General features: G+C 38.6%; 1 protein-coding gene across 2 annotated transcripts in view; it reads left to right on the top strand.

Moving 5' to 3' along the window:
• LOC134212395 (ATP-citrate synthase) overlaps positions 1-15,037 on the top strand; it is an 86,886-nt gene that overhangs the window by 14,332 nt on the left and 57,517 nt on the right. Inside the window, exon 2 of one of the 2 annotated variants that reach the window (XM_062690186.1) lies at positions 2,024-2,076. The gene's annotated coding sequence lies outside the window, so the exon portion shown is untranslated. Of the gene's footprint in view, positions 1-2,023; positions 2,081-15,037 lie in introns of both variants that reach the window. The other variant, XM_062690187.1, reaches the window with a different exon arrangement.

Here is a 15,037-nt window from a genome sequence, read left to right as displayed (position 1 = left end):
AATAAGAGGTGGTCCAAGGGATCGGAGTCGGCTTCATGGGTCATACCGGTGGTCATGCTCTGTGGTCGAACTCGATCCTTTTATCGAACAAGTGGCCGCGCCAAGAACAACATGGTATCGTCGCTTTCGCGGCGTCGGTCAACCGGGCGGGTTCCGAGCCCGAGGACGGAAAGGGGTCCTCGTCAAGGCTGGGGCAGGCGTAGGCCTCGCGTCGGCAAGTCCCTCTGTGTGCTGGCGAATAGGCCCTATCGCAGAAAGATCAATTTGGGGTGCACGCGGCATCATCATTCTTGATACCAGTCGTGCAGAGGGAAGCAGGCGCGAAGTCGACCCTTCCCACCTTCCGAGGACATAGGGCGTGGTAAGGCCACCTGGAAAGCCGGCAACGCGCTGGCATGATACCATGGTGTTCTTCTAAAAAAGCGAGTTACGATGTTCGATGCTGCAAGGACACGCAGCTAACCTCGAGGGTGCGTTGTGCACTGGCCTCCCTTTAAAGCATTACTTTCTGGTTGTACCGAAGGGACTATGGGCTTGGCGGCAATGGAAACGGTTTAGCGGGTCGGGGATGTAGTCCTGCCTCCCTCGGTGATCCCTAACCCCGCACTTCCTGGTCAACCCAGGATGTCTGTTGAGCAGATTCCCCCTCCATTGCTTAGGAAGAAAAGAAAAACACACACACACACACCGAGTGCGTACCGAACCATTTCGTCAGAGGCAGTTTGCGTTATCGCAGGGATGAATCCAATCTGCATAACCTTAGCAGAGGATATCGAGTGCTACCAATGGAGAGGTACCAGAAATGTGAGGGAGACGGTGAGACTGGACTCTATGGTGAAGTGGCAGCAGGACTGGGACAATGCAGATAGTGGAAGGTGGATCCACCGGCTCATCCCCAATGTGTCGACGTGGGTGAACAGGGAGCATGGAGAGGTGATCTTTCACCTCACACAGTTCCTATCGGGACACGGTTGTTTCCGCCAATATCTGCACCGGTTTGGCCATGCGTCATCGCCATTCTGCCCGGCGTGTGTCAACGTAGAGAAGACTCTAGAGCATGTGTTTTTCGATTGTCCGAGGTTTGCGGAAGCACGTAGAGGAATGCCTGCCCTAACCGTGGACAACATCGCCAAGCGAATGTGTCACGATGAAGATACGTGGAATGCGGTAAGCAGAGTCGTGAGGCAAATACTCTGCAACCCAAAGACGAAGTCGGCGCAATGCGCGAAAGCATCCCCTGCGATAGCCGCCGGTAGTTGGGGTACTATCAGTGCGGAAGTTTCCTTCACCGGTACTCAACGCCTGGGGGGAAGGGGGTCAGGAGGATTTGTGTTAGGAAGTTTGTGGCACGACCACCGACGGATAGAGACTACGTGATGGATACCAGCCAGCCAGTCGTACAGAAATCACCTCAATTCGTGGAGCTTAGTCGATTGATATATGGGTCTCCGAGCCTTCTATCAAAAGTTCGGTTTTGGAGTAATCCTTAGTATACTGCCATTATACGCATAACTGTCCCATGTATATAGGGAATCCCAGCAATCATGGGACAACCATGCGTATGACGGCAGTATACGAGAAAGACAAAAATTAAAATTACAGTAACCAAATTTGCTTCCCTAATTCCAATAATGAGACAATGTAGTAAAAAATATATATATAATTAATGAACGGCTCATGAGACAATGTAGTGTTCTACATTGTTTCTTGCGTTTGCAGAAAATTCTGTCATACACTGTCATGCAAATACATCGGTATTGAAGATATTTCTTCATCAAAGTGCGGGTACGCTAAGCCAAACTTACACACATATCCATTCCTCTGGTATGTTTATCGTAGTAATCGCGTCACGTCAAAATCGGCCCTATACCGGAATAAATTTGCCTGCATGTAATCAACGTTGCTAAGTTATTGAACTATCGACATACATGCACGAGAATATTATGCAAAAATGTCTTCGATGCACATAAACACGAGAATACTTCCTGTACTCATTCTACGTTTTTCTTCTTTTTTTTTACAGAGAATAAATTGGAGGAAACCGACGGGTTCGTTCATCGTCTTGATCTGTAACAGGTAGGTACGTAGATAAAACTTCTAGAGGTGATGGTTGCAAAGATGACTGTAAACAAACTAGTCATTGAATGAAAATGCACCGGCCGCAATGTGCCTACGCAAGCGCTGTTCGCATGCTAGAATGGTGAGAGCACCGGCTGTGAAAAAAATATCAGGCGGTATTGAGGCGGCCTACAAAAATTCGGGATCAACATTTTGTTACTACGAAAGAAATTTCAATAAATGAGAAGTTTATTTCAGCATAACGGCTCAATGTATTAAACGCCCAGAAAATATAATTATTATGTTTCTAGTGATGTACAAAAAATCAAGCAAAATCAAGGCCTTCCTTAGCCGGTAAGATGTGCTGCTACAAAGCCAGACCATGCTGAAGGCGGCTAGGTTCGATTCCAGGTCCGTTCTAGAAAATTTCTCGATTTTCTTGGGCATAAAAGTATGATCGTGTTATCCTCATGGGCCTCATGATATACAAACGCAAAAATGGTTTAGAAATCTCGCAGTTAATAACAATGGGAGTGCTTATGAACACTAATCTGCGAGGCTGCAATGTCCCTGTGAAGGATGTAATACCGATAAGCAGAAGAATAAACGCTATAGACGAAAACGTGGACGGCCGGAATGGTCTTTCTCCCACTAATATCAATGTTCAAATTCATTGCAAATGAAGACATTTTTATCCTGATTGATAGAAACTCTGCATAGTTGTACGACTCCTACAATAATTTCTCAGAAACTCCTAAATTTATTACCTTGAAGAAGTGCGTATAAAAAAGCGACACAGTCATATCACTATGGGGGATCCCCATACAAGCGAGCGGTCAAAAATAAAATTGGACTTTTAAAGTGATTTTCCACTTAGTTTTAGCTGTGTATGGTCGAAATAGCATGAATATACAATTTCCAACCCCCTTTGGGGATCGTCTATGAATTACGTAATTATTTTTTCATAGGTTCGATTAACGTGACAAAGCAAACCTATTTGGGAAGTTGAAATTTCGTGCGTTTTCTTAAGGAGAAGGAAGGGGCTGTACAAAAACTAAGTTCAGCAATTTATGGACATTATGGCGGCGATCATGTTAAATGACATTAATTTCATGACATTCCGTGATATTTTTTGTTCTCACTCTCATGCCTCACAATTTGTATTTAGAACAATTTGTTTGACAAAGTACTAGGATCTGAAGGATCATAAAGCATTAAATGTTAATCAAATAATCAGAATTGAAAATAACTTTTGAAAAAGGGTATTAGCAAATTAGAAATCGCAATCCCATGACATTTTTACGTGTACAAGTTATCCACAAAATGAGATTAATATATTCTCAAAAAATGTGGACATTCATTGTGGAATGTAAGAATGCTCCATTCTTCCGAAAAGCAAAATTCTTTTAATTTAAATAACAACACTATTTGAATTACTTTTGATTTGTTTTCATGATTTCTACAAGTTATATACAGCATCATTCTTTTTCTGTGTCAAGGTTTAAGTCTTCAATGATATTTTCTTCAATTCCATCAACGATGGAAGATGAGATAAATTCATCTAAAGTATTAGAAGATAAAGAACTTTTGAAAATCTTCAAATATTACAAAATTACGCATGGCATAAGAATAACTAAGTGAAAAATTTTTTCCAACGTCTCCTCGTTATCCAAATCGAGCTTAAAATGGATCTGATTCATGTAAGGCACGAAGGAAAATGTCAACATTTGCCTCTCTTGATCATTTTCTTGCATTATGAGTTCTAAATTTCTTCAACTGTTTATATTGACTTTCCGCTGGTTGTTCAGCCAGTGAACCTCAAAGTGTAGATGAGTGAATAAATATTTCCCTACCATTAGCCAGACATTCATGAACACTAGCAGGAATTTCATACGCTCCGTTCTAACTAAGATATTGTTCGTCTTTACTTTTGCAATAAACATGTCGGGAATTATTGATTCCAGGAGATTTATAAATATTTACATATTATGAAATCTCATATTTAGTTCTCCATCAGTAGCTAATGAATAGCTCAGAAAATTAGGTTTAGAGAATGACTCAAACCACTCAAGCCCCAAACGCATTTCAGCGGAATGGCGACGGAAACAGTAAAATTTGACAGGAAATATATGAGCGAACTGTTAAATCCTTCCGTTACCGTTGTGCTGCATTGCATTGGGGTTGTATTCATTTACTCCGTTGAAACGTTAATTAAATGAGCTCAAATGGTTATAAATAAAGTCGAAGTTATTACCAATAAATGTATTTTGACCATACCCTTTGAGCGCATAGTTCAGTCTGACCCATTTTCAATAGGAAACGATGGGACTAGATTTCCCGTCGAATGAAACTTGTTGCGAGAAAATCGGACACAAATAAGTGTCTAAATGGCGATTGCGTTCTTATGCGCACATACATACAGACGCGCATGCACACACATACAGACATCACCTCAATTCTTCGCGCTGAGTTAGTTGATATATACCACTAGGGGTCTCCGGGCCTTCTATCAAACATTCGTTTTGGAATGAGCATTAACCTTGGAGTACGAGAGAGGCAAAACACGGTAAAAAAACAAATGAAAAAAAAAATCAGAGTGACTTAACTCTGTTAATTGCAAATACTGGCAAGAAATTCTTTCGGGACATTTTAGTCGAAGCTTTGTCCTTGATGTGTATCATAAAAGAACCCGGGGATTCCTGAGGAAAAAAAAGTTCTTCACTATCAAAGTTGAAAATAGCGTCGTTTTGGAAAAAATATTGCTTCCGCATTTTTTCAATTTTTTTCACAGTGTAACCATTAGTTTTGCACACCATTTAAAAGCTTATACAATAACCTTTGTAATGATGTATTAACATTGAAGAAAAAACATTTAAAAATATTTCAATAAATAGTTGAAAATAAAATATTTTTCAGAAAATTTGCTAACTTTTTACCCATTTCTGACTTTGCCACCTTATATCTTTGGAACTAGTTCACCTAGAGACTTCAAATTCAGAATTTCTCTTAATTAGAGTATTGACAATGGAGAGAAAATATTTTAAAATAATTCGGAAGACATGACATTTTCGATTAATGACCGCCCGAAATCCTATAGTGCATATATGCAACAACGCACCTTTAGTCGTGATACCACACTAAAGTACCATAAGTTCGGAGCCTAGAGGTAGAGAAAATGTGGTATATGTTCGTGATCGGGCCACATCATCGACAGACAGATTGCGGGTGGGGGTGTGGTGGCAAGGGCATTGGACTTCGCCTTTTCTCTCTATGGTGGATAGGTGAGAAGGTGGATATCGTACGATGCTGTGGCATGATGTTTGTTGATATCGGCTTCACTGATGGTGTGTTTTGTTGTCAGAGCCGGTGGCGATTGCGCAAGTGGTAGTGTGTCGATACGACATAGTTTCAGTGTATTTACATACCCAGTTTTGTTAACATATGTACGTCAGTGATCCTCAATTTTCGGATCAGATTATTACTACGTTTATGAGATAATGAACGCGAACTATACAAAAGGTTATGATCAGAAACGATCTGTAACGAAAGGTTAAGATCAGTAACGGGCTGTACTAAGAATTAGGATGTTTTGTGAATATGTGACAATCAATAATGTTAACAGTTCAGGCACTGCACTATGGTCCAGGATACAATTTTACGCGGAAAGATGCATTTTACGCTAAAACTATATTTTTTAGAAAAAACTGTTGTTCTACAATTTTTTTTTTTAGTCTTTATTAAGGTGTTTTTTTAATCTACAGACTAAGTTCAACACCGAACTACAAAATTGTTCGAAATAGTAAGGCCATCATTATGGTGCAACCAAAAAATGGGGTGGCCTATCATATCATTTATTTCTCGGAATATTGACATGGTATGTTCTACAAAGTTGTAGCGCAGCTTATTCCAAACAATTTTGCTAAAAAAAACTTTCGGTAGCTCTTAAGTTGGCTGATTTAGATCAATTTTACCTTTTTTTTTAAATCTTTATTAATGTGTTTTTTAATCTACAGACTAAGTTCAACACCGGAACTCAATTTTACCTGATTGGATTAGGGTGTACACCCGATTCTTTTTTTACACGGGGGATGCGTGCCGTGTGAAAAAAATCCGTGTAAAAATAATCCGTGTTATTTCGAGAAACCGTGTAAAAAAAACCAGGCTATTTCGAGAAACCGTGTAAAAAAAGCCGTGCAAAAAATATCCGTGTAAAAAAAGTAACCGGTTCTTTGTTAATATGAAATAGTGCCTACATATAGTATTGAGCTAAATCATCGTCTTTGTACATGTGAGGCTTTTTCTACAAAATATGTACTGTTTCTAATGCTATAGAACATCCATAAATTACGTGACATTTGCAGGAGTAATGTTTTAAATATATGTTACACATCGTACATGATTATGTATGTTACTACAAAAAGTGACAATTGGGGGTGGTGACGTATTTTATGGATTTCCCCTATAGATTTTATGGGAATGAAAAGCTTTACTCTTTGCGACTCTATTGACTCTAATGACGCTGCCTTACCAAAGCGACAAACTGCCAGCCATAGCAACAGTTGCATCGCGTTGGTTTGGAGGAACCTTCATTATGATTCGTAATTATATGAGTATTTAACACTGAAATGAGTAAAAAATCCAGTGGCGATTCCTTAACCTCAAACTACCTGTTCAACGAATTCGAATCTGCAAAATTTTTGCACGTAAATGCATGGAATAAGTAGATTTTGATTAGCTTAGTCGAATCTGATAATTTTATTTCCTTTTCGGACTGTCGAAATATCGAAATTTTCCATTTTTGTATCGTTGAACAGGTAAAAAGTGAGGTTACGAGACGCCACTGAAAAAATCATTTGTATGAAAAAAATCTTACATGGATGGAGGGAGGGGAGTCAAAAAACCCAAAAAATGCTAACGTAATATGTGTACTACCCCACAAAACAAAATTTCGAAGATGTAAAAACGGGATAATATTCAATGTTATTTTAATATTCTCTTTTAATATTCTCTCGTCTAGAATCGTGTTTACGCATCTCGTACACCAAGATGTAACGAAAAGGCCAAATGTTCACTCAAAAAACGAAGTTTTGATGACAGGCTCGGAGGCTGACTTCCATATACCGACAGCTCGACGAATTGAGGTGATGCCTGTCGATAAAGTTTTTAAATTTAAATTATTGCATGGCGATCTACTTAACACTCTACTAAAGGTTCGAAATTATTTCATAACTTAATTTGAAATTTGTTTGGAAATTTAAAAATATTATCCTCTTAAAATTCCTTATGAACTTCATTTAGATAATAGATAAAACTTCTAATTTTAAAATTTCTCCTAGATTTGTTCCCGATACTTTTCTAGGAATTCCTCTGAAAATTTCTACAGGGTCCATCTGGGATCCTCTCCTGCAGAACTTACAATAGGAAATCCAGCAGGAAATCCTTTGGGAACTCCTTTGAATACACCCACAAGAATTCCTTCGAAAATTCTTCCTGAAAAAAGAAACTTCCCGGAGTAGTTCTTGAAGGAATTCCATGCAGAATAACTTGATAAATTTCTGGGGGATTCCAAAACAAATTCCCGGGGAATTTCTGAAGAAATTTTCTGGGGAAAAGGGATTTCTGGAGAAATTCTTGAAGTAATTTCCGGGGAAATTCTTGATGAAATTGTTAGGAGAATTCATGGAGGAGTTTCTGAAAGAAAATTTGGGAGAGTTTCTAGAAGAATTTCCGAGGTAATTGCTGCTTACACCTGGAAAAAAATCTCGGAAAATCATGAAGGATTTTTTAGATGATTTTTGTAGACATTTTAGAGGAGGTACCCGCAGAAATTTTGAGAATTCCGGGTGTTTCTTCCGGGAGAATCACTTCAATAATTTCCAGATGAATTTCAAGGTGAATTTCGGGAGGTAGTTCCAAAAAAGTTTTAACGAAATTTTCAAAAGAATAGCTTGAGAAATTAGGGGCCCTCCTTAGCCGTGCGGTAAGACGCGCGGCTACAAAGCAAGACCATGCTGAGGGTGGCTGGGTTCGATTCCCGGTGCCGGTCTAGGCAATTTTCGGATTGGAAATTGTCTCGACTTCCTTGGGCATAAAAGTATCATCGTGCTAGCCTCATGATAATACGAATGCAAAAATGGTAGTCTGGCTTAGAAACCTCGCAGTTAATAACTGTGGAAGAGCTTAATGAACACTAAGCTGCGAGGCGGCTCTGTCCCAGTGTGGGGATGTAATGCCAATTAGAAGAAGAAGAAGAAGAAGAAGCTTGAAAAATTGCCAGATGAATTTTCAGACGGATTTCTCAAGGAATTTCCGGCAGAATTCCCGAAAGAAAATTATGAACAATTTTTCGGGAAAGTTCTTGTAGCAATTTTTGGAGGAATTCCCAGGGCGTGAGTAAGAGATGTCAATCAAGAGCTTCTACGTGAGTTTATGAAGAAATTCATAAGGAATCGAAGTAATTAATGAGAGATCTTGATGGAATTTCTGGAGTATCTTCAGAGCGAATGCCAGGATTTGAATGATTTTCTGGTGGAAGTTCTGAGAAAGGAGACGTGGAAATTTTTTACGCACAATTTAAGATGGAATTTTGAAAGATTTTTGAAAGGATTTACGGAAAAATTTCTGAAGTAATTCCTATGCGTCCTAGTCGAATTCGAGAAACTTCCGGAGAAATTTCTGGAGGTCCTTCGCTTCGGGAGGAATTCTTGGAGGAACTTCTGGAAGAACTTCCGGGGAACTTCCCAAGGAATTCCAGGAGGTCGAGAAATTTCTGAAGGAACTTTCGGAGCGATTCCTGGAGGAACTTTTAGAGGAATACTTATAGGAACTTGCGGAGGAAGGCCTGGAGGAAATTGCGGAGGATGACCTGAATAAACTAGCAGAGGAATTCCTTGGGGAACTTGCGGGGGGATTCCTGGAGGAACTTGCGGATAAATTCCTGAAGGAGCTTCTGGAGAGATTTATGGGGGAACTTGCGGAGAAATTCTTGGAGAAATTTCAGAAGGAAATCCTAGAAAAACATAAATGCACGAAATTGATTTACGTCGCCGCAAATCACGAGCGGCATGACGCCGCCACTCCACTGCCGCTGGCTCTGGCTGAAGATGATCTGGCACGCCAATCTAATTTCAATTGGCGCACAGATTTTGATTGAATATCAAGTGAAATCCTGTAAGGAATTGTATGGAAGTACCCTTGGGAGAAACTGCGTTTCCAGGATAAACTGCTTCTGGGATTCCAGTGAGACGTCTTAGAGGAATCTTAGAAGGAACTCCTGATTGAATTTCTAGTGGAATCTAGGGATGATTTTTTAAGGAACTCCTGGGAAAAAACTGAATCATTATATCAAATAAATAACTGAAAAACATAACAAAATAAATAAAATAAAAATAACTATTCAACCAAAAAAATATCTTCATTTTAGTAACGCTGCTAATTTGTTTCTCAAGAAAAATGTTGTCACCAACAAGTGGATAGATTGGAACTAAACTTACTGTGAACAGAATTAAACAATTAAACATCTTGCCGCAAATTCATTTTTGAGAAACGCTATTCCCATGATGAATTTAATTTACTCCTCGGGGAAATGTTCTCTGGTCTATAAGGTGAATTAATACATGGGGACGGGTTCTAGAACTGGAACTAACTTCCTTGATAGATAAAATAATTCATAAACATAATTATCGTTCAATTAAGTGGATAGCTATTCTGCTTTCTAAGAAAATCATCTATACATCCATACCCATACAATTATGATAATATTTTTAGAGAATGTAATTATGTTCCTTGAATTGTTTAAAATATTGTAGGGTGCTGTCAATACGATACACCGCGCGGCTGTTGTAATGTTTCTAAAAGCGCATTTGCACAAGATTCGGCGTTCCACACGCGGCGTTCCACAATCGAAAGAAACAACCGCACCCTAGGAAACGCCGCAATGTTATCTACCCATAAGAATCGAGTATACGGGCAGCAAAAACCGCGGTGCGTCGTTTCCTTTAGTGAGCGCCGCGTGTACTTTTGGGCAAATGCGTTAATAATAGAATGATGTGTGCTACGTGAGACTGTCAAACATTTATGAAACGCTACTTCTTTAAAGTACTGCAACTAAATTCGTTATAAGTTCACGATGGTGTTTAAATCAGATGTAAAATGATTACGTAGCATATAAAGGACCCCACACATGTGCCATGATCAAAACATTTTTTTTGTGTACGCACTATCGAGGTAAAATGTACGTACAATCGAGGGTACGCACTATCGAGGGTACGTACTATCGAAGTATGCCTGTATTCCGAGAAATAAAAAAATATTTTCTATTTTTTTTTATTTGATGGACTACTCTATTTTTTGGTTGCACCATAATGATGACCTTACTATTTCGAACAATTTTGTAGATCAACCGTTTTTTCTAAAAAAATATAGTTTTGGCGTGAAATGCATCTTTCCGCGTAAATCTGTATCCTGGACCATAGTGCACTGGGCTTATGAATGGGTCAGCCAGAGTACTCTATTTGGTTGATTTGGTTTATATTAGGAGATTATGAAGCTCTTTTGGTTAAATTACTCTAAAAAAGCCTGTTATAAAGGTCCAACGTCACTTTTACTCCATGTGATGGTGCTAATCTTGCTGAAACATCTACAATTGTACATATTCGCTTCGTCCAAAACGTGCGCTTGCCCAAGAAGCTACACTGTCTTTTAATAGCTTCTGTAAACTGATTCATTGACATTGCCGTCTTTTTCGATAAACTGAGAAAATCTAACGCCAAACCCTCAATTAACAAACTACGCCAAATAGATTGAGAAAGGCATTATGGCTGTTGGATAATTTGTCATTATTTTTGCATGAAATGTCAGATAAGTTCATATATGTACTCGACGATTAATTACTTGTCTGATCCAGACGTTCACCTATAATGTCGCTAATTTTCCGCTTAACTACGTAATGAGTGACTGATTACATTGAGAGTAATTTATAGCCCGATACATGTTCTATTCCACTTAGCGAAGTGTTGCAAAGTGTTAATGTGTACAGAATTTGTACTCCAGATGTGCAACCAATTTGGAGGTTTTCAACAACCAAATAAGTTTATTTGGACGAATTAGGGGCAGCCCTTACTTTGCACCGTTCAATGTGCAAAAACGATCCATAAAAGAATGAAAAACGATCCGTAACTAACATCTGAATGTTCCATAAAACGATACCATAAATCCATAAAATAGTTCGGGAGATTCCATAAAAATAAATTTTATGATCCATAAATCTTTGAAAAATGATCCATAAAAACTATATTTTGATCCATAAAATTTCAAATTTGCGCAATTTTTATCCTGATGATGATCCATAATTTCAGTAATATGATCCATAATTTTGGTCATATGATCCATAATTTTGTTTATATGATCCATAATGCTTGGAAAGAAGGCCAATGAAACTATATTAATTGATCCACACATTTTATAAAATCTATGGATCATTTGCCAAAATTTATGGATCATATCACCAAAACTATGGATCATTTGAACAAAGCTATGGATCAAATGGCCAGAGTTATGGATCATATAACTAAAATTATGGATCATATTACTGAAATTATGGATCATTATCACGATAAAAAATGCGCAAATTTGAAGTTTTATGGATCAAAATATAGTTTTTTATTGATCATTTTCCAAAGATTTATGGATCATTTGTCATACGTTCATGGTAAAATAGCAGGAATTGGATTGTTTTTCTTGACTATGTTAATGGAACATATTTTCCCATTAATTGCTAAATTTTAGTTTAGTTATGGATCGAAAAAATATTCTTTATGGGATCTCCTGAACTATTTTATGGATTTATGGTAGCGTTTTATGGAACATTCAGAAGTTATTTATGGATCGATGTTCGTTTTTTTAAGGATCCGTCTTTATTGTTTATATGCAAAAGTATGTTTTGCCCGAATTAGGCGAGGAGTGATAGCCAATGTAATATTGATTGAACTGAAAGTAGAATGACTCATGGGCAAGTAGGGATAGCAGTAAAGGCCTACCACAACATGTGCGACATCTGGATTATTCTGGATGTTATTCCGATAAGTAAAGTAACTAACTTTCGTAAGTCTTCTGCGCACCACGATTGATGTAGAGGTCCGACTTCAAGAATCTCTATCCCGGGCGATTGCCCGCTATCGCCGTAATATGTTGCCAGAATTGATTTTGGTCAATTTCTTTTATTTATTTATGGAGGCTACGGCGCCATGAGTTGATTTCACGTTGGAATCGAAATTTCAGATTTTGGTGCGTTGACTAATCTGCCTATTCTTCAATCAAAGTTAAATGCCTATTTTTCGGATATGAGACCATCCGACATTAATTTATAATGATAATTCAGATATGAATATGTACAGTATGTGGAGGATTTTGATTTGAAAAAAAAAAATGTATTGGAGGTAATCACTTTCCTTCGATGGGACTCGAACCCAGACCCGCAGTACGCCAGACTTGTGTTTTTAACCAACTAAGCTACGAAGGATCACCGTCCGCGTTAATTCCCTGTGTAAAATCTCATTCTTAGTTGGTGTTAACTACACTCTAAAACGTGTATTCTAAATACAGCTTCCTGCTTGCATAATTCATTAACCTTTGGAACATGATAGTTGAAATTTTCTTTTCACATCACAATACATATATAATATGCTACACAACATCTCCAACCGTTGACCGATTCTCAAACTTGCGAAAAGGCACGAGAGCGACCTTTGGACGCACCTTTTCTTCTTCCAATATAAACAGAACAAAAGCGTCTCGCAAACCAATGCTTCCAGAACCAGATTCGATGGATGAAATGACGGTGCGATTTGGTTGGTCGCATCACATGCGACTATGCGGGTAGGTATATCTGCCTCTTGACGTTGTTGCTTGCATCAGATGTGCCTACATCTATTGCCCAAACAAGCACAAAAGTCAGTTATACGCCGCTGCTCACTGTGTATACAATACAATTTGCCGTACTGACGTCAATAATAACCATGCCATATCCTCTTGGGCTCAGAGGTGGGGATTTGTTTTGTCAGAAAGGAAACAAACAAAAAATCGATGAGCAGTAATATACCTTATACTACATCGCATCGCATCGGTGGCGACGCTGGTAGTAGAAAAACTATTTCGAATGTCTTGTAAAATCTAGGAAACCTTACAGGTTCGGGTAGTTTGTGATTAATTGCACTTGGATGATTTCCGTTCAAGATTAGCTGATTGCGATGATTACGATGGCGTTAGTATTATTCCTTTTATGGGTTACGACTTTTACATAACCCAGATAGTTGAATTGAAGCTTAAGATTATGAAGTTCATTAGTTATCAAAAATCTAACCTCACTGTACGTAGTAGTAAAGGTTGAAAGTAGAGAAGGTCATTTTTTTGCAATCTCAAACCCCACATTCTAAAGCCTCTCAACCTTGAAACATTATACAACATCTTAACCTAATTCATTCAACTTTCGAGTGATAAGCTTATCATCATGCCCAACCACGAACAGTCGAAAAAACGTGCCGGCTCTCTCTGCTTGAGGTAGTCGAGGTCAGCTATGTTATGTCGTGATTGCTTATAAAGAATATGCAAATACGTTTACAAGCATCACCTTCTTGTTGTGCTCTAATGCTTCCCTGCCCTCATAGTAGGGTTACGAAATATTTATCGTCCTGTTAAAAAGTCGTTTTTGTTTCCATAGCGCAATCAAGGTATTTTTTCCTCTCGTAAAAATCGTTTATTTGTATATTTTTCTAATTCAATAACTTTTATGGTGGTATGATTTCCAAAAAAGGTATAGACCAATTATAACGCATAACCCTAGAGGAGAACTCGCTGTCAAGTGCACTTGACTATGCTACACTCGTCAAGTGCAAGATAGATCGATCCACTGAATGGCTTAGTACGGCATATGTACGTACATGATGTTGAACTCCAGATACTACGTCGTGCGAATGTGATGCTGTGAATCCAGCATCCTAACGAAACACCTTACGGATCGACACCCGTAAGCATTCGATTTCACTCTTCATTTGACCTCTAGATAATCCTATGCAGCTACTTCGGTATGGCTATAGGGAGATATTCTACTAAACGTGGCTATATGTTGTTTGTTTTTATTCAAAAGTACGGGACGTTCGGAATGAACTTTCCTTGAACACCTCACGCTTACCGCAAAGGGAATAGATTGTACAGATTGTCAGATATGTTAGGTAATCCTTGTACTTGTTTGTTCTTTATAGTCGTGACTTTGATTTGAACTTATATTCTGTTAATATGAAAGCTTGCGTGTATCATTTTCTGACTGAAGTTTAAAGAGTAATGGATTGCAACGTTTTAACCTGCTCGATCGTTCAGCTAAGCATGCATGGCATCGTTAACGTGCATTAGCCAGAAAACAGGTTTTTGTTGTCGTTTTCAGTCAAATATTTCATTTATTTGTTTGGATAAGACTGCACCCTCTAGGAACGGCGTTGGGATAAAATGCAGCCGTGCAACAGAAACGTAAAACTTGACATGGGTGTGATCAAAGTTGAATCCAGTTTGCTTATTACAGTCACCCGTCAGTTATGATTCAAATAAGTGCAACTTGCACTTATCATTGTCTGATAGTTGGTCGGGGCTCTGCTAATCCGCACCAAGCGCCACAGACAGTCAGAAAGCCGCTTCGCAGAACCCAGACCTTTTGTGCTAAACTAGTGGAATGACGGCCCTTCCTTAATCATTAGATTTAATGTCAGTATTTTTTTATTTCAATTATTCTGCCCTTCTACGCATAGTTGTCCCATGGTAGTTTTTATAGATATCGACTTTTCATCACAGAGCAGTTCATTTCATCTACATTTTCTGAAAACTTTCGAAACTGCCGTGAAAACTCGCGGGAAATGAAATTATCCTTTCGGCAGAATTCGTTATTTTAATAAGCGTTACTTATAAGAATAATATTCCCTGCATAGTTCTCCAA

Source organism: Armigeres subalbatus, chromosome 2 (assembly GCF_024139115.2).
Source record: "Armigeres subalbatus isolate Guangzhou_Male chromosome 2, GZ_Asu_2, whole genome shotgun sequence".
Classification (NCBI taxonomy): domain Eukaryota; kingdom Metazoa; phylum Arthropoda; class Insecta; order Diptera; family Culicidae; genus Armigeres; species Armigeres subalbatus.
This window is presented reverse-complemented; position numbering and strand designations above follow the sequence as displayed.